The sequence below is a fragment of the Peromyscus maniculatus genome, chromosome 3 (assembly GCF_049852395.1).
Source record: "Peromyscus maniculatus bairdii isolate BWxNUB_F1_BW_parent chromosome 3, HU_Pman_BW_mat_3.1, whole genome shotgun sequence".
In the NCBI taxonomy this organism is placed as follows: domain Eukaryota; kingdom Metazoa; phylum Chordata; class Mammalia; order Rodentia; family Cricetidae; genus Peromyscus; species Peromyscus maniculatus.
Window position 1 is genome coordinate 57,201,051 of NC_134854.1, and position 18,825 is coordinate 57,219,875.

At 43.2% G+C, this 18,825-nt stretch overlaps 1 protein-coding gene and 1 pseudogene across 2 annotated transcripts in view; one reads left to right on the forward strand and one right to left on the reverse strand.

Moving 5' to 3' along the window:
• Window positions 1-18,825, reverse strand: part of Exoc4 (exocyst complex component 4) — an 810,377-nt gene that overhangs the window by 23,022 nt on the left and 768,530 nt on the right. The gene's annotated exons all lie outside the window — the stretch shown is intronic.
• LOC102912292 (10 kDa heat shock protein, mitochondrial pseudogene) lies at window positions 1,561-2,001 on the forward strand (annotated as a pseudogene).

The following is an 18,825-nucleotide window of genomic DNA, read 5'->3' on the forward strand; positions in this document are numbered from 1 at the left end:
TTCTTAAAAATATTTTTAAAATTTTATTTTGTGAGTGTTTTACCTGCATGTATGTCTGTGCACCATGCTGGTACAGTGCTCACGGTGGCCAGAAGAGGGCAACATATCCCTTGGAACTGGAGTTACAGACTGTTTTTGCCACCCTCTGGATGCTGAGAATAGAATCTGGGTCTCCAGCCCACTGGGCTGTTTTCTATTGCAGTTGTAATCCTCACAATTTGCCTAGAGTATAAATCGGGTACCTCCAAGCTATGGAGAAGGGGTAAAACATTAAAAGTGTAGAGAATGTTTGTGGTTATGCAGCTGCTAGCACATTCAGGGGCCTGGGCCAACCACCAGCCCTGTGAAGACAAAATAAGAATCTATCTCTATAGCATAAAATTGATAGATTACAGAAAGAGATGAAAGATCCTTTAACATATATGACTTATGTACAGATAATTACTCCAAGAAAAATATTCACTCAGAAGTTCTGAGGATCTTGAGCTGACACATTATTAACCTGTATTTCAAGGGGGGATTTTTGAACAGAGAAACTAGACACTGGCCAAGTCCTCTTGATTCTGATTTAGTTCCATAATTGAGTACGAGGCTAACACAGAAAACAACGTTTTGGACAGATCTGCAGGCACGAGCACTAATCAGGTTAAGGAGCATGAGATTAATAGGTAACTTGTGTAGACCTTATAGTCATGCTGAGGTAGACAGACATTGCTGTTCCCAGGGACTTCCCACCTAATCCAGTCTACTGAGGATTGGCTTTGAGAAGGCATCTTCCATTTCTGCTCGCAAATAGACTGGGATGTGCATGTGATAAAAATTTGACCCGTAAGAGTCATGTTAGACGACGGACTGTTAGAAAGTGTTTCCCTGTTGGCAAAAATAAAACACAGAAAAGGAAACACTCATCTTCCATGAGATATTTTTTGATACTGGGGTGTTCATGAGCTAACCTCAGACTACAGAGGAAGCTTCTGGGATGAAGCTCTTCCAGAAGGAGGAAGAGCAGAGAGATGGCATGACCCTGGTTCCTTAATGACATCAACAGGACAATGAATAGCAGACCTTCAAGCCAGACTACCTTGGGACTTTAAATTACAGGAGAGGCAATCTCTCCTTTTGAAATGCACATTTTAGTCAGGTGTGGTGGTATGTTACTGTAGGCAAAGGCACAAGACTGAAGTAGGCTTGCATATCACCTGCAGTACAGCACCTGAGCACAGGAGGGTGAGCGCAGCCTGGGCAACACAGTGAGACTGCCTGGGAAAAGTTTCAAGTCAGGGTTTCTGCTATATGCAGTCAAAAGCATCCTAACAGGGGCTGGAGAGGTGTAGAGGATCTTGATTTGATTACCAGCACCTACATGGTGACTTACAACCACTTGTTATTCTAGTCCCAGAGGATCTGATACCTTTTCTGGCCTTTGAGGGCTCTCTATACTCATGGTGCACAGATATACATGCAGGCAAATCGCACATTCACATAAAATAAAAATAAAATGAAGACGCGTCCCCCCAGCCGGCCCGGCAGGACTCTCCTTGCAGTGGCAGCCGTGGGTGCAGAGTCCGAGCTGCGGCGGCATGAGTCATGGCTGGACAGGCTTTCAGAAAGTTTCTCCCGCTCTTTGACAGAGTATTGGTTGAAAGGAGTGCCGCCGAAACCATGACCAAAGGTGGTATCATGCTTCCGGAAAAGTCTCAAGGAAAAGTATTGCACACGACAATAGTGGCTGTGGGATCAGGCGCCAAAGGCAAGCGTGGAGAGATTGAGCCAGTCAGTGTGAAAGTCAGAGACAAAGTTCTTCTCCCAGAATACGGAGGCATCAAAGTAGTTCTAGACGACAAGGATTACTTCTTATTTAGAGATGGTGACATTCTTGGAAAGTATGTGGACTGAAATCACTGTTGAAATGGTGTCACATGAAGCTGCCCATTCTGCTGACGGTCTAAACTATTCATCATGTAAATAATTTCCATGCCTCCCTTTTATAATAAACTGATAATGCCGCCCCCCCCCCCCGCAAAAAAAGTAAAAATTAAAAAAAATGAAAAAACAATGTAAAGAAAGCATCTTAGCAGATGAGAAAGATCTGGTTCGGCCATGACACTGAGCTTTTCAAACACTTCATAGATCTAGAGAATATGGCATTTAAATGTTTTGATAACTTGGAATTCTGCTGACATGAACCACAATTGCTTCTGGCAGCACTGATCTACTCCTGAGAGAATGTTGGGCCTCTAAGACACTCCATTTGGAAGTTGGTCGTCTTCTTGGCACAAGATGGCCTGCTGGGCAAAGAACTGCCCTTGCCTCAACTGCTGACAGTATACACGCTGTCCTTTCCAGATGAGCAGGACACAAGGAAAAGCAACTGCTGGACCTTGCCAAGGCAGGGTAAGATGGTCTTTCAAAATTCCTGCTTCTGAAAACTGTCTGTCAGATATTCTAGGCCTGTAGCCAAAAATGGATGCCCCAACGGTGCTGAGGAACATTAGGTGACTGTCCAGGCTGCCAGCTGTCTCTGTCAACTCTTGCAATTTTCAGAAGTTTCTTGCTTGCACTTCCTGTTTACTTAGGTAATATTATTTTCCTTCTCAGGTATTTGATGGGGTTGAAGACTAGATAGTTACAGTTATAAACCTCTCATATCTTAGATAAGAATATTTTAGATACTAAAGTTAGAATCTTCAGGATAGGACAGCTATTGGAGTAATCTCGGTAATTTGCCATTTACCTGTGATCTGGACATTCTGGACATTTAGCATGTCTTTCTTATTTGATGTTGTTATTGTTGGTTGTAGTTCTATTTTTATTATGTTATTAACCTTTGTTTTTCCTGGACAATATTTGATAATCATTCTTATTGTATATAGTTTGCATTAGGTTTAGAATCTTCTAATTTAGAGAAAAGGGGGAAATGTAGTGGTATTTGATCCACCCATGACCTTGGGCTATATGGCTCAAAGGAGGCAATGCTTCTTGCCATTATAAACAACCTCTTATGCCTTGTACATGTCTCACATGCCTTTTCTGTATGAAGATTCATGAAAAATAAAAGGACTGGTGTCACCATGTACATACACACTGGTTAGTGCTGCAAGGTACAGACAGGGTAAGTGCTGCATTCCTCCATGGCCAGACACAATCCCCAAGCCTCTCAAAGACAATCACTTCAAAAATTGGTTTTGTATGAATTGAATAGTTTTCCTTTGAATATCTCCAATCTACTTTTCTTTTTCTTACATGACTTATATTTATCATGCCTTGCTTGTCTGCAGCCCCTTAGCAATGTTATTTCCTTTCCTTTGTCTTTCCCCTCCCTAGAAACCTTTCTTTTCCAGCTTGGATGGGTTCATCTGAGTTGCTTCATGGCTCCTTTCCCACTGTTTTCTGGGGAGGGATCCCATGTTTTCTCACCTCTACTTCCTTTTTCTTTTGGCTTCCTTCTTTGCTTTGCTTGAACACACTTTTGATTCTTAGTTCCCTAGGAGAGGAACATGAGAGGCTTCCCAGCTCCTTCTACCTTGGGAAGGGCCTGTCCTGGCCCAGAATAGGCTGCTGTGCTGAACAGGTCCAGGGTCAAGGAGGATTCTTCCTCAGAGCTGAAGACCGCTCCATTATCTCCTGGCACTTGGCACTTCTCAGTCACAACTCTGATGCTACCTGACCTTTATTGTGCCTTCTGGGGGCTTGTAGTAGCTTGTTTTTACTTCTGGCATTCTGAAATTTCAGAGGCCAGTTTTCCAGCCACAGCTCCAGGCAACAAAATATGAAGCCTTGCAACCTTTTTCAGGTTTAGAAGGCATTTTTACTGTTTTCTAGGAATTTCACCTTACTTTCATTTTCTGTCATCCTTTACTGGGATTCCAAATTGTTGGCTCCTGGTCCTCTAACTAAGTACAGGGAAGGTTCATGTGCCTAAAAAGCCCCTGGACCAAGATGTTCTTGTGCTTGGAAGCATGATGTGAGTGATGTAAAAGGTGCCAACAGGTAGGGTTCTCTGGGAGAACAGATGGGATCTGAACTGTCTGGCCATTTTTTCTTCAGTCTTGGATTAGAAAGGTTTTATTCTGGAGCACTGACCTACCTATCAGAAGTCTGGATGCGCTTTGTGTTTCTTGGATCTTTCAGAATAAATTTTCCAGCACGTGGGAGGGGAGGCAAACAGCACTCCAGCTTTCCATTGACTCTTCCGTTTTTGGTTTCTGCCCACTCTCACTGTCTTCCTTTCTGCCTGTTGATGATGATCCCTGAACTTTCTGCACACTTCCTCTACTACTCCATCCACTAACAGCACCACCTGTCGGCATCTTTGGTTCAACAGCAAACACTTGTGGACTCACTCCTTTTTGGTCCTCTGTAAAGTCTGCCATACTGTACCTACCATTAATTTAGGTCTCATGGGCATCATTAAAGTTAAAAGTGTCAAAGTTGTGAGACACTGTCACCAACTCCCCCCCCCCCCCCCCCGAAGACAGTGTCTCACTATGTAGCTCTGGCTGCCCTGGAACTCGCTCTGTAGACCAGGCTAGCCTAGAACTCACATAGATCCACCTGCCTCTGACTCCCAAGTGCTGGGTTAAAGGCGTGTACCACCATGCCAGCTGTCACATAACTCCAAATTGGCACTAACTTTCCCAGTGGTCAAGGAGAAGAGAACACTGCTTCCCTGTGGTACCTAAGTGGGCACACTGGGAGGAGGAGAAAGAGGCCATCAAAGTTATACAGAATAGCTTTTCATCTCAGAAACCAATAAAGAGACTGTTGGGATCTGCTATGGTAGCTCCTAGACATGCAGGATTCTCTAAGTCCCAAGGTGCGGCCTCATTGAGAGCCACCAGCCTGCACAGGTAGCAAGGTGACTACAACAGTCCTTCCATCCAAAGGCTGGCCAGCTCAGACTAGGCTGGTCTCAGCTGACAACATTGCTGGGAAGGTGATAACGAACCGTGCCAGGAAAGGGTGTCAGATGGCTCTGAGCCTGGCAGGGTGACAACATCTGCACCTTGATGTGGCATGGAGAGGTGCCAGTCAGTCCCATTAGCAGCAGGAGGATGGTGGCAGGGGCAACAGCTTGTATGTGATGGTGATGACAGCCACAAACAGTGAGATCAGGCTGGAAGCCACAGATACTGAGACACAGCCACTGGACGTGACAGCAGCTGCAGCCACAGGAGAAAGTGCTGACAGACACAGGCAACACACACCTAATGCCTTGATGTAATAAAGCAAAATTGCTTCCTTTCTATACATAGGATAGTGCTTTCCAGGTGATGTGGTTATTGGAGGGGACTTCAGCAAGTTTAAAGGATGCTCTCAAGGAACTGTTTTCTGATCTCAAAGCCAGAAGACCTTTAAAAAGCCTTTGTTTCCATCTCTGTATCACCAATCCCTAATCCTACCTCTGAGAGAGTTAACTTGTCTCCAGGAAAGTCAGTGTTTGTACTGGGATGTGCTCTTTGTTATCATCAGGTGGCAATAAAGAGTCATAATTCATATTCCCAGATAGTTGTGGTTACTAGGGGAAACACATACGGAACATTTCATAGCATGCCTATATACTTACTACTGACTCATTAAGATGACCACAAGATTCAGCAGCACACGAAAACACAGCACAAATCATTGCAAACAGAAAACAAAGGAATTCTGCCACACTTCTTTAGCTGCTCGAACTCGATGGATCTATTCATATAGGGAGAATACCTCCATTTGCAAAGAAGTTTCCCTGTTCTGATGTAAGACAGTCTTCCAGCTCCTTGGAGCTGCCTGTCAAGACTCTGAACTGGCAACAGCTGCCCCACTTTCTAGCCCAGGGTACTCTTCCTTTAGCTGTAAGTTGTTCCATCTTAATTAGCTCCAAACCAATTCTAACAACAGTATCAACCTTACCAGGGTTACGGAAAGGATCACCTCATTTCCAGACTGTCTGCCTCGCCTCAACCACAAAAGTACGTGCTCCCCCACTCCGACTCCACGGTGGGAGGGGGAGAGAACAGTTCCTTGCCACTTCCACTTCTGTCCCTCGAATTTTCCCAGGTAAACAGCTTTATTGAGATAAGAGTCTCCTAACACACAAACCCCCATCTCAGGTGTCCAGTTCACCAGTGGGTTACATATTAAAGTATGCGGAATCAATACCACAGGGAACTTTACATTTTTATTTTCCTAAAAAGAAATCCCGTATCCGTATCCTTCAGTTCCCACCATCCTGCCTCCATTTCCCAACCACCCTATGCAAACACTAGTTTACTTTCTGCCTTTTACATGTTTTTGTTTTTTTTATTCTGGTATTTTTACAATTGGAGACATGTAGTCTTTTTTATTCACCTAGAATAATATTTCATAATTCCTCCATGTACATACAGAATCTATTGGTCAACCTTATCATACCCATGTACTATTGTGACGTATAGCTACATCACATTGTAAAGTCTACTTACCATGGGTGGACATAAGGATTGTTTTCACATTCTGGCTGCTGTGAAGAACGCAGCTCTCAGTGTTGGTACAGATGTTTCTGATGGAAATATGCTTTCATTCTCTTGGGTACATAGCTGGGAGTGAATCTGGTGAGCTCTATTTGATCCACTTTATTCTTAGGAATCTCCATTGCTCACATCACTGCTTACTGTGCTCATATTACTGTGGACAAGCAGGGACCATATATTTGTCTCTCTGACTCCAAGAATACAGTGAATTTTGTGTACTTTCAATAGACAGTTATATGAATGGAATGATTGACCCCTAGCTGACCTGTTCTATGCACCCCAATAAGTGAATTCTCCAGGAATTGCTTCAGATGCTGAAATAATTGACATAACTTGGTTATACTTGGCTCTGTTTATTATGCAAATTTGTGTTAAGACACTCCTAGTGGTAGGTGGTCCCCAGGATGTAAAAGCCTGAACATAGGCAAATTCAACAGGCTCTACAAGTGAGGGAGAGGCTGACTGCACAGCAAAGAACACACTTTATACAGTGGCGTTACACTCTCTCTTCACAGAAAATGATTACCCAATCGATGAACACCTTGATCTAGGCAATGTCTTTCTCTTAGTGTAGTAACAAAACTACTGTGTGTGTCCTGTGGCCTTAGGTTTGCTTCCCTCTAGTCCCCCCTAAGCCATCTGAAACACTGATGAAGGATCTCAAGACCTCTCCTGTCTATACATTAGATTGACCAACATAGAATCATCTTTTGTGACAGTCAAAGGTCTAGATTAGACGAGGGAGAAAGTAAGAATTTGCAGATAAAGCTCAGCTCTTCTTTGAACTGATCAGAGATACATAGATTCTCTCTTTATCTTGGCATTTAAAGGGGACATTCCTACATTATGATCATGAACTCTAGAGCTCAGGACCAGAACCTGTTCACCCTGGGAAGGAATCATCACTGGAGACAGGAGACAAGTACCAGGATACATCTGCCAAGATAAGTGATGACACTCATGCTCTCATGGGCCACACCTTCTGAATCAAGCCACTTTCTACCCAGGCTAATTTAAGAGCTCCATGCTAAGCTCACGATTTGACTTTATTGTCCTGAAAAGGAATTCTTTTCTATGATTTCTTATCTTCATAGAATCCCAGTTTTTATATTTGTTTTGACTTACAGTTTAGTAGAATTTAGATAGTAATTAACTGTACTACAGTTTCAATGTTAATTTCCTTAGGGGGAAAAAGATTCAAATTGATGTAGGCAGAACAGATATTTATAGCTGAGAGAGAACAGGGCCATTCCAATATCAAAAGCTAAGAAAATTAACAACCTGCCTACATTTGCTTAGTAACAAGAACAGGGGTACGTGTAGAGAGAGAGAGAGAGAGTAAATAGAACTCATAATTACCACCATGCAGGATGACTTTTTGGTTGTACGAACGCAAACTAGTCTAGTACTAGGGAAGGCTCACATGATGGTTGGTAGTTACTGTGACATTCTTAGGAACTTGTGGTGTTTAATCTTCGTTATCAACTTGCCTGGATTTACAGTTACTGAGGAGGCACACTTCTGGTTGTCTATGAGGGCATTCCTTCAAGGAAGAAAGAGCCATCTGGTGAAGGCTGGACTGATTAACTGAGGCTTTCTCTGAGGACCTAATGTATAGAGAAGAAACACTGCTCTGTCTCTAAGACCAGGGATATGCTTGGCAGAGCTGGTAATGGCCTTGGACCAGGGCCTTGGTGGAGCTGTGAATTCAGATCCTGAGAACCCAACTTGTCCTACCATACAGGGCTATGGTAATCAGTCCCAAGGCTGCTGTGTGCTCAGTCTACAATGCTCTTGAGATACCATGTTTCCCTTATGCAACACTGTTAAAATAACTTTCCACTAACTTAGTTCTACTGTATGATAGTTTCTGCTGACTTTGTCCTATTTCTCCCCTGGAAATAGGATATAAGATGATGTACATCTTATCTTAATAAGCTTGCCTGGCATAAGATATAGCTTACGTAAGACTTCCTGATCCCAAACTTATCTTTTTACCTTTCTGATATCCTGGTTCTCTCTCTCTCAGGACCCTGTCATTAATGAATGACTTGCTAGTCTAGGTCACCACCCTGAATGTTGGGAGTACCAACCCATGCACTGAGGTCCCAGATTGAATAAGAGGGGGAAAGGAACTAGTGGCGACACCAGTTTGCACTCCCTCCAGCAGTGAATAAACACTCCCCTTTTCCCACATCCATGTCTACATCTATTGCTATCTGATTCTTTGATCTCGGCCATTCTGACTGATGTAAGATGAAATTTCAGAGTAGCTTTATTTTGCATTTTTCTAATGGCTAAAAATATTGAACATTGTTTTAAGTCTCCCTTAACCATTTGTCTTTCTTCTTTTGAGAACTCTGTCTAGACTCATGCCTTATTTTTAAGTTAGGATGTTTGTTTTATTGGTGTTTAGTGTTTTGAGTTCTTTGTATACTGTTGATACTAGTCCCCTGTCAGGTGTATGGCTGGTACAGATTTTCTCTCATTCTGTAGTTTGCCTCTTTACTTGAATTATGTTTCCTTTGTTGTACAGAAGGTTTTCAGTTTCATGTGGTCCCATTTGTCAATTGTTGGACTTAATGCCTGTGCTACAGGATCCTGTTCAGAAAGTCTTTGCCATGTCTATATGGTGAAGCATACATGGTCTCTATTTTCTCCTCTATCAGATTTGGGGGATCAGGTCTTATGTCAAGGCCCTTGATCTATTTGGCACTGAGTTTTGTGCAGGTGAGAGATGAGGGTCTAGTTCATTCTTCCATATGTAGCTATGCAGTTTGGTCAGCTCCATTTAGTAAAGACGCTGTCTTTTCTCCAGTGTGTATTTTTGGCTTCTTTGTCAAAAATCTGGTGGCCATAGGTGGATGGACTTAAAATTGGACCTCAATTCTAGTCCATTGATCAATATGTCTGTTTTTATGTCAGCACCATGCTATTTTTATATTTTATATTACAGCTCTGTAGTATAAAACCAGGGATGGTGAAAATTCCAATAGTTCTTTTATCATTCTGGGTTGTCTGGCTATTCTGTTTTTGTTTGTTTGTGTGTTTCTAAATGGAATTTAAGATTATTTTTTCAACTTCATGGTAGGAATAACTCACACCAGAGTTCCCCTGCCACAGCAAGGCAAATAATCCTCACTGAAAAGGGACAAACTAAGAAGCTGGAGAGATGGCTCAGCAGTTAAGAGCACTGGCTGCTCTTCTGGGAAACCTATGTTCAATTCCCAGCACCCACATGGCTGCTTGTAACCATCTGTAACTCCAGACCCAGAGGGTCTAGCACCCTCTTCTGGCCTTTACAGGTACCAGGCATGTATGTGGTACACAAACATATATGCAGGGGTAAACACCCACCCACCCACACCCACCCACCCACCCACCCACAAATAAACAAATGAATGAATGAATAAATAAATAAATAAGTTAAATTTTTTTTTAAAAGAGACAAACTATTCCTAAGCCATGAAGAAAAAATGCCTTGGAAGAAAGAGAAGCTACAGAACTTACTGTACTGGAATAAATTCAGTACAAAATAAAGGCAGGCATCCTGGGGGGAAAAGATCTTTTGGCGGAGAAGGAGAAAGAAAGGGAGGAAGAAGGGAGGTGAGGGGAGGGAGGAGGAGAGGGAAGCTTGCCATTTACTCCCTTAACTCAGGAGAGGTGTTAACTGAGTTCACATTCCTGGCAGCCTTCAGCTTCACAGGAGGATGTAACACAGCAAAGTATTATTTCTGGTAATTTAAGTATATGTTGTTAGTCAAAGTGACAGAGGACAAAAAATGAATATACTTTTGAAAAAGGCTTTTCTGTGACAGCAATCACCTCAAACACTTCATTTTTGTACGGGCCTCTCAAACCCTGCAACACTCACTTGTCACAGTCAGGGTTAATTTTATGTTTCTTGGACTGAATCTGAAACAATACTGTGTAACACACCACAATCGACCAACTCTTGATTTTCTTACAGGTCTACCTAGAGTTAGGAAGGCAGATAAAGAAACCCCCAAATTACACTTAGTAAATTCTATTTTAATGGCATTAGGAGAAAGCTCTCCTCGCAGTGCATACTATGAAATGACAGGCTTTTGTTGTGTGTGCATAGGTAGCAGTCAGGGTCCAATGTTGTAGAGAAGGTCTTGCTGAAAGGATCCCAGGAAACTCATACTACCAACATTTCCTCTGACTATTTTATCTTCCTTCCTTTTCAGTCTTAACTTTCAAAGTACATGTCCCTGAATTACTTCAATCCACTCTGAATAATGTACCCAGCAATCTCTTTCCTTCCAGAAAAATGCCTTTGTGAGCTGTGCCCAACCCTCAGGGGCGAGCTGCCCCGCCCCCCATACTCTCATCTCTCACCACACAGGGGTGGGGGTGGGGGGGGGAGGAAGAACTGACCCTGATGGTGTGGCCTAGGGGAGCTGGCTCCAGCCCTCACTGAGGGGGGCAGCCCTGGTGGCCTAGAGTTGGCTCACCCTAACATCTACTCTATCTAGGACCTTCTGGAGCTTGTGAAGGGACTGGTCCTGTGGAACCATAACTGCAGGATCTCCGTGACTTGGGGAGACTGTGGGATATCCGAGAGGAGTCTCAGTGAGAAGCCAGTGATGATGGTGTACCAGAAACCAGATGGTGTACCTTGAACCAGACCAGTGACTCAATGCAATGAACATTTGCAAGTAAAGCTGACTGGACAAAGGGGGTGTGTGACACACCACGGCTCCCAAAGCCACCAGAACAAATGAAGGGTGCAGAGGTGGGAAAGATGGAGGAGCGAAGAGGGTTTTTTGTCTTGTTTTTGTTGTTTGTTTTGGTTCGGTTTGATTATTTTAATCAAAAATTCTAAGAAGGGGGCCTGCACGTGGGAGAGGAGGAGATGGAGGGACCGGGAGGTGGGCTGCATGGTGTGAAATTCCCAAAGATTCAATAAAGAAACTGTAAGATAAAAAAAGAAAAATGCCTCTCTATGATGTGACTGGTTGGAAGTGTCCATCTTCTTTGGCACTCTGTAAACTCAAGTCTGTGCTTTATGTCATTTCCTGATTGAACTGCATCCATGCAGTAAACTCCTACTGGGTGGAGCTTCCTGTCTCCTTCCTGGGTGTCCAGCTGTCCTCTCTTGTTTGGGTGACTAAACCTTATCTTCGGAGCATGTTCTATGAGGTTCAGGCTAGACTTAGAGATCTCCACATCCGATGTGGATAGGAACTTGGTCCCATCATAGTGCACAATCCTCCTGATTCTAGCAACTTGTTCATAAATTGACACATAGAGGAAAAAGAATTTGCTCTATCCCTTTGGAAGAGAGAAGGTAACTATTTGAGTTCCAGCTATGCATGTTATACACATTTCAGGTACTATTTTGCCACCACGGGGAGACAGGGTTTGAGGTACAGATAAGCAGATTCAAATAAATGTAAGCGCTGCCGGAAGAAAAGGAGTCTAGCTGATACAGTTGGAATCCTGGGATAAAAGCAAGGCTAAAACCAACTACTTCTTGTAAGTCTGTTGCATGATTCAGTATATTTTCCTCCATTTTGGCTTAAGGGACTTTGAATTAGGTTTCTATTCCATGAAACTGAAAGAGTCTTGACAAAGACATTGGGTAGGTCTAACTGTACCAGGCTGAGCTAGGGTATCTAACCTGGAGCCCGTCTAAAGATAGACCCTAACAAGTCACTCCCACCGTTATGCCTTCATTTAATCCCCTCTATGGAAAACCTGGCGAGCTCTATGACTTGCTCGGATATGGTGGAAATGATTCTATGCAGGTAGTGGGTCCAGGCCTCATAAAGGCTTGGTAGTTTCTGTTTCATGTGTTCAGAGCCCCACATTGTCATGTGTGTGATACCCTAATAGAGAAATGACATGTGAAAGCTACATGGAGAAGGGGGCATTTTGAGAAATGTAAAGGGAGTGGGGACCTAAGGATCCTGCATCCCTGCTGAGCCTGGAACTCTAGCTAGCCTCAGCAAGTCACCATACATGTGAGGCAAGCCACTCCAGACTTTTTAGTTCTATTGCTGTGTGGTGATATTGTGTTCCCCAATATATCGTGTACCCTAATAAATTTATCTGGGGCCAGAGAACAGAACAGCCACTAGACAGACATAGAGGCCAGAAAATGGTGACACTCATACCTTAAATCCTAGCCTTCTGGAGGCAAAGATCCATCTGGATCTCTGTGAGTTCAAAGCCACACTGGAAATAGCCAGGCATGGTGACTCATGCTTTTAATCCCAGGAAGTGATGGCAGAAATCAAAAAGGTATATAAGGAATGAGGACCAGGAACTAGACCTGGTTAAGCTTTTAGGCTTTGAGCAGCACAGTTCAGCTGAGATCCATTTGGATGAGGACCCAGAAGCTTCCAATCTGAGGAAACAGGATTAGCTGAGGAATTGGCAAGGTGAGGAAGTTGTGGCTTGTTCTCTTTCTCTGATCTTCCAGCATTGACCCTAATACCTGGCCTTGGGTTTGGCTTTATTAATAAGACTATTTAAGATTCATGCTACACTGCTGTCAGGCTACAGCCATTTGAGAGGCCAAGGCTGTCTACAGAAGAAGCTTATGGTTGGGCCTCAGTGACCACTGTTTCTAGAGAATGAATGCTGGGGGTTGCTGTAGGTACCGAGTAATGGAGTGATCTATTACATAGAAATAGACAACAGGAATAAATGTGTAGATTGAATAGTAAGTTTTGGTTGGATAGTCAACCTTTAAGGATACAATTCAGTCCATTTTGCTCTTAAAAAAAAAGAAAATTTTGATAGTTATTTTTAAGGGTATTATTTAATTGACCAAGATAAAGAAAAAGGATAGGATCAAAGCTTTAATGGCAATGCATGATACTGATAGACTGGCTTTTTCTGTGTCTGTATATGTATGTATGTGTGCTATAGTCAGGGTCTTCAGTTAGAGAAGGGATTATTGAAAGGACTTTGGGCAACTCATAGTTCCAAGAGAATGGGACTTAGGGAGTGAGCAGGAATAAATCAATTCAGGCAGCAGCTAGAATCAAGTCACTTCAAAACTGTTCTTCAGAGATGGTTCCATAAAGGTAGTATCGCTGCTACAAATGGGGTGCCATGTCTTGCTCTGCTCCAGCAGAGCTGGATGTTGGCATCCCACAGCCATGGCTGCTACCACCACCAGTTAACCAAAAGTTGCTCATTATCACATTGTCTCCAGTGGCTCTCTACTGCCCTGTGCTCTCAGGCCCCAGCTCCATGACCAGAGTTTGCAGTAGGTGCACTCAATTGGTCTAGACTGGCTTCCATATAGGGTCCAGGCATTGATTTCTGGGTTTTTATGATGGAAGGCAAACTTTGCCTCTTTCTAAACTCAGGAACTAAGGAAATTTCTAAACAGATTTAGAAACTAGATAGCCAAAATATGACAATTGTCAATCATATGTAGCATTTTTCCTTTAAAAAGGACTTGGTTTACTATTTATATAACTAGAAGACATAGCTCCTTGTGATTTAGACTAAACACTCTAGTGTCTTCGGGACTCTCAGCTGTCATCATTACTACCATAGGCTAGTTTACTAATCCTTTGGGAATTGCTCTTGGTGGCAGCCTCACTCTCTTCAGACTGCCTGGCTCAGTTTCCTCCCTGACTTGGACACTGTCTAATGCTGCTGCAGTGTCAGGTCCTTTGAAAGGTCATGTCTCATTTGATCCATCAATGATGGCGATCACTTCAAGACTGGACTTAGGTATTAGGTTACAGTCCTTCCTCATAATCTTTTGAATGTGTTTTGTTTGCCCCTGCATTACTATTTTTCTCATTGCAGGGGCAGATACATGACAAAGCCATTTCGAGAGGGTTGATTTTGGCTCACCATGGTGGGGAAGGGATGGTGACAGAAGTGTGAGGTGGCTTTTGGCTCACCGTTTGAAGGGTACGGTCCACCATGGTGTGGAAGGGACGGTGACAGAGTGTGAGGTGGCTGGTTATATTGCCCCCATAGTGAAGGGGAAAGAACTTGAGTACTGGTGTGCACGGGTTCTCCCTTCTAGCCAGTCTGTGGAATGGTGCTGCCTATATTCAGAGGAGCTCTTCCCTTCTCAGTTAACCCTCTTTTGAAATGATCTCACAGACATTTCCAAAGGTTTCTCTCCAAGGTAACTCTAAACCTGTCAAGTTCACCATCACTATTCACCATTACATCCTCCTAACCACTGTCTCCTCCCAGTTTCTCTCAGGGGTGAGAAAAGGCTACGACATGCCTCCCTTAAGCACTAGGACGGCCCCATCACCACTGTTTAGTGGAGTCAGAAAAAGCACCAGGGCTGTGGTATATCTCTTGAGATACAGTCCATCACCATATGCCATATAACATGACTAAGCTGCACACAGGTCTGTCAGTGAATCATGGTCCTGCCATCTACCACTAGTGTAGATCCTGCACCATGCTTTCAGAGACTTGACTTGTCCACGTGCAAAAAGAAAATGCTAACCCCTAAGCATGCAAGGTTAGTGCAGACTTCACTGAGATGATACATGTAAATCACATAAGTAGGGTGCCTTACACAAAGTATGTGCTTAATCCATGCTATTATTAATAGAACTGCAGTAACAAAATATCAAATACTTATTTTAAGTAATCTATTGTTACAACCCAGGCTTACAGAGAACTTGAAATGCTATGACAGAGGTATAGAATTACTCTATAATGTAGCATGAAAAGAAAGGGGGATATACTGCTTATGCTGGAATATCATGCTGATTCACCACTGACAGAATACAGTCAACTCTACTCAATGATTCAACTATCTCCATGTAGTTGTGCCCTTCTTTGATGACAGAGGTATTCTCAACTCAAGGAAAACCATCACACACTCCAAATATCACTGCAGTGAAGAGGTACCACAGTCCGGTCAGCGTGATTTGATTTTCATGTTTGGTTCTGATTATATATAATAATTCAAAGAACGATTAGTAGTATTAGTAAGAGAAGTAAACTTACCTATTTCAAGAAATGGTCTTGCCGGGCGGTGGTGGCGCACGCCTTTAATCCCAGCACTCGGGAGGCAGAGGCAGGCGGATCTTTGTGAGTTCGAGGCCAGCCTGGGCTACCAAGTGAGTTCCAGGAAAGGCGCAAAGCTACACAGAGAAACCCTGTCTCGAAAAACCAAAAAAAAAAAAAAAGAAATGGTCTAGGAGACAAGGCAAACTTCTGAAGTTAGGACTTAGCAATCACTGCTCAGGAATGGATAGCACAGATTAGACACAACAGGAAAGCATAATGCTAAGTTCCATTGAGAAGACATGTGGATATGAACAGCTCATATTGTTAGGGGTTGGCCAATTTTCGTGCAAGCAACAGGATGCTGCCATGTGCTGATGCATTATGTTGGCTAGTGTGAACCATGACACATACGCCTGGTGAGGTCCCCTAAGAACAACTGGCAAAAGGAATCTTTCTCTCTTCGCCCAGGTGAGCAAACAAAGAGGCCAGTATTTTCCAGGCTGATTTGTATGGGTCCTACTGGGAAGAAGGGGCCTGAAGAAAGGGGCTGTAACAACTGTTGGAAAACCATAGTACTTTTCATTTACAAAGGGGGAAGAAGGAGTCCAGGCTGTGGCTTAAGAGCCCACTACTTCAGCACGTTGCCTCTGGTGAAAAGCAGCCCTAGACTCCAGAGAACCAATTCACCCGTCTGCACAGCACAAGGTAAATATCGGAGGCTCATTAGGGGAGCTGGCCAATAGTTGCTAACCAATAGCTACACAGCTTTTAACTAAGGCAATCAGCTCCCTGGCAGACATATGCTTCTCTTGTTCAAATGCTATTTATGTGTCATTATCATTTCAATACTCATGTCCCTGGAGAACTAAGAAAACCAAGAAATGGAAAAAAAAAATCCAAATTTCTGAAAAAAAATTTCCTATACCCCATAATTAAAGTTAACAAAAGAAAACAGACAGACTGCCACATCCATGGAGCAGAGAGAAGCTGAGAGGCTTCAAATGACTGATTTACCACAACAAGTAATGCCTTTATGTTTTTCACAAACATTTGAAACCTATTATTACTTTCCCAGCAGCACACATCAACAGAAGACTGTCACCTAAGGGAGGAATGGGAACTGGGCTGTAATTAATTTCTGGTCGAATATATCATGAAGCCTTTAATGTTGTCAATAAAAGGCTCTAGCCACTAAAAATCCCCAGCCTCTCCCTCCTCCCCCATCGCCAATACCTCCAAAATATTTAATCAGCTTCTCGGTGAAACAGATTGCCTAAAGGAGAATGAGATGCAGTGCTCAGGACTGCTGAAAAGTTGGGGCCATTGATCCTTCCTCCCGATTCCGGGTATCAGGAGAGGGAAGTCAATCAAGTGCTGGCCTCTCCTACCCCCACTTGGGTTTCTTTCATTTCACTCCATCTGCAGTCGAGCAAAAGAGAAGGCGCAGTTCTTTGGAGGAATCTGAACATGCAGATGCCAAGCAACAGAAATCATTACAGCAGCAACTGAAGCCTGTGTCTTTAAAGGTTAGAACACAAAGATTAAGAGTGCCTCTGGGGGAAAAAGTGCAATGGCTGATCTGAATAAAACCTTTCCATCAACTGGAAAAGCACAGCACAGCAGATGAAGAGCTTCGGTGGATGTGACATTTATGTTTTGAGTACCCACATGTTTACTTTGTCAATTACTGTTTGGAGCCTACTAAGACCTTTAGAGGTCATGCACAGGCACTAGCTGGCTTCTGCTGCATCTGTCTTGCTCTTATGCTGGTATGGTGAGCAAATGCTACACCTATGATTTTGACTATGGAAAGACATGGGCCTATACGACTCCCTCCCTCCCTCCCTCCCTCCCTCCCTCCCTCCCTCCCTCCCTCCCTCCCTCCCTCCCTCCCTCCCTTCCTTCCTTCCTTCCTTCCTTCCTTCCTTCCTTCCCACACACATTAGCTGGAGGGCCAGTGCACCTCTCAGAAGTCTTCAATTTCTTTATGGAAACAGATTGGAGTAGACTGCTTTTCTTTGATAACCTCTATCAAGAACTAGAGGCGGAAGTGGAGCACCAGTCCTCTGAATCCCATCTCAGGTATATAATGTGACAGTTGATCTTCTAGTCAAAATCATTTTATAGATGGGAGAACTTCAGCCAAAAGGGTGGAGATCACTCACTCAAGTTCATATAACGATTAAGGGCTAAGTTTGCTAGTCATCCACTACACAAATGAAAGAGACACAACTTTTCTTGTGACAGAGTTATGTCCCCAGGAATCAACTGTAAGTTGCAAATACTAAGATGCAAATGCATTTACTATAAAACCAATGGCTTGTAATAGTTCACTTAGCCTAGCCAGGTTTACCTGTGCTCACAACATTTCTTATATTCATCTCCAGTTGGGCAGAATCACAGCATAACATCTCTGTTCTTCAACAGCGTTATGCATCTTGGGTACATTACTGAGTATTTTACTCAAAGTGAAAAACAGAATTGTTGAATCAAAGAAGCCTTGGGTGCAATCCTGAGTACCAACCTGTCCTTCTAAATACCAGAAAAATAGAAATTCTGGGTAGATATACCTTCTCACCATCACAAAGTTGTAAAATCTAAGAAAAGCCATTATTTGTTGGAGGTTTTACCCAACTCCAAAGTTCCAAGAACACACTCTGACTGTCTTAATTTTTGCACATAGAAGCAAAATATAATAATTTGACTATCCTGTAGGCTAGTTTTAAGGATGATTTAACTTAATCCAAATTAGTACTTTTAGTAATTTTGACTTTCTTTGCCTGTAGTAGTGGAGGGAGGGGAAGGAATAAGAGGGAGGGAGAGTGAGTGCGAAGGAGAACATGAGCAAATCTTAAACAAGAATAAGAGGGTGGGCTTTGGCAGTAGGATAGTGTATGGATCTCAAAAGATGTGAGGTCAGGTCAGTATTTCTCTTGGACTGTTCAGGAACGGCCCACATGAGGATCTCCTGGGAAACTGTCAAGCTGCATATATTTGCCCAGGTAAACTCTCAGCCATCTACTTAGAATTTTTAGGGATAGAGTCAAAAGACTTCCCATGTAAAGCAGTATCCCCTCTCTTGCCTTTGGGAACCACTTGTTAAGCTGCTTGTCTTAGCAGTGCAGGTTTTGCATCTGGGAGCAAAGCTAGACTTTGCCAGGAAATGGGTGACCAAGTGTTGGCTCTCCTCTGTGCTATGGCTCTAAGGCATGGTCTAGGGCAGTAAGCAAGTGCTACTCCACGACAGGCATTTGAGAAAACAATCTAGGAAGGTTGAGCAAAACTAACCCTATAACACAGTCCAGAGTAGGAGGAAACTGCAGAACTCTCTTTAAATTGTTAAGTAAAGCTATTT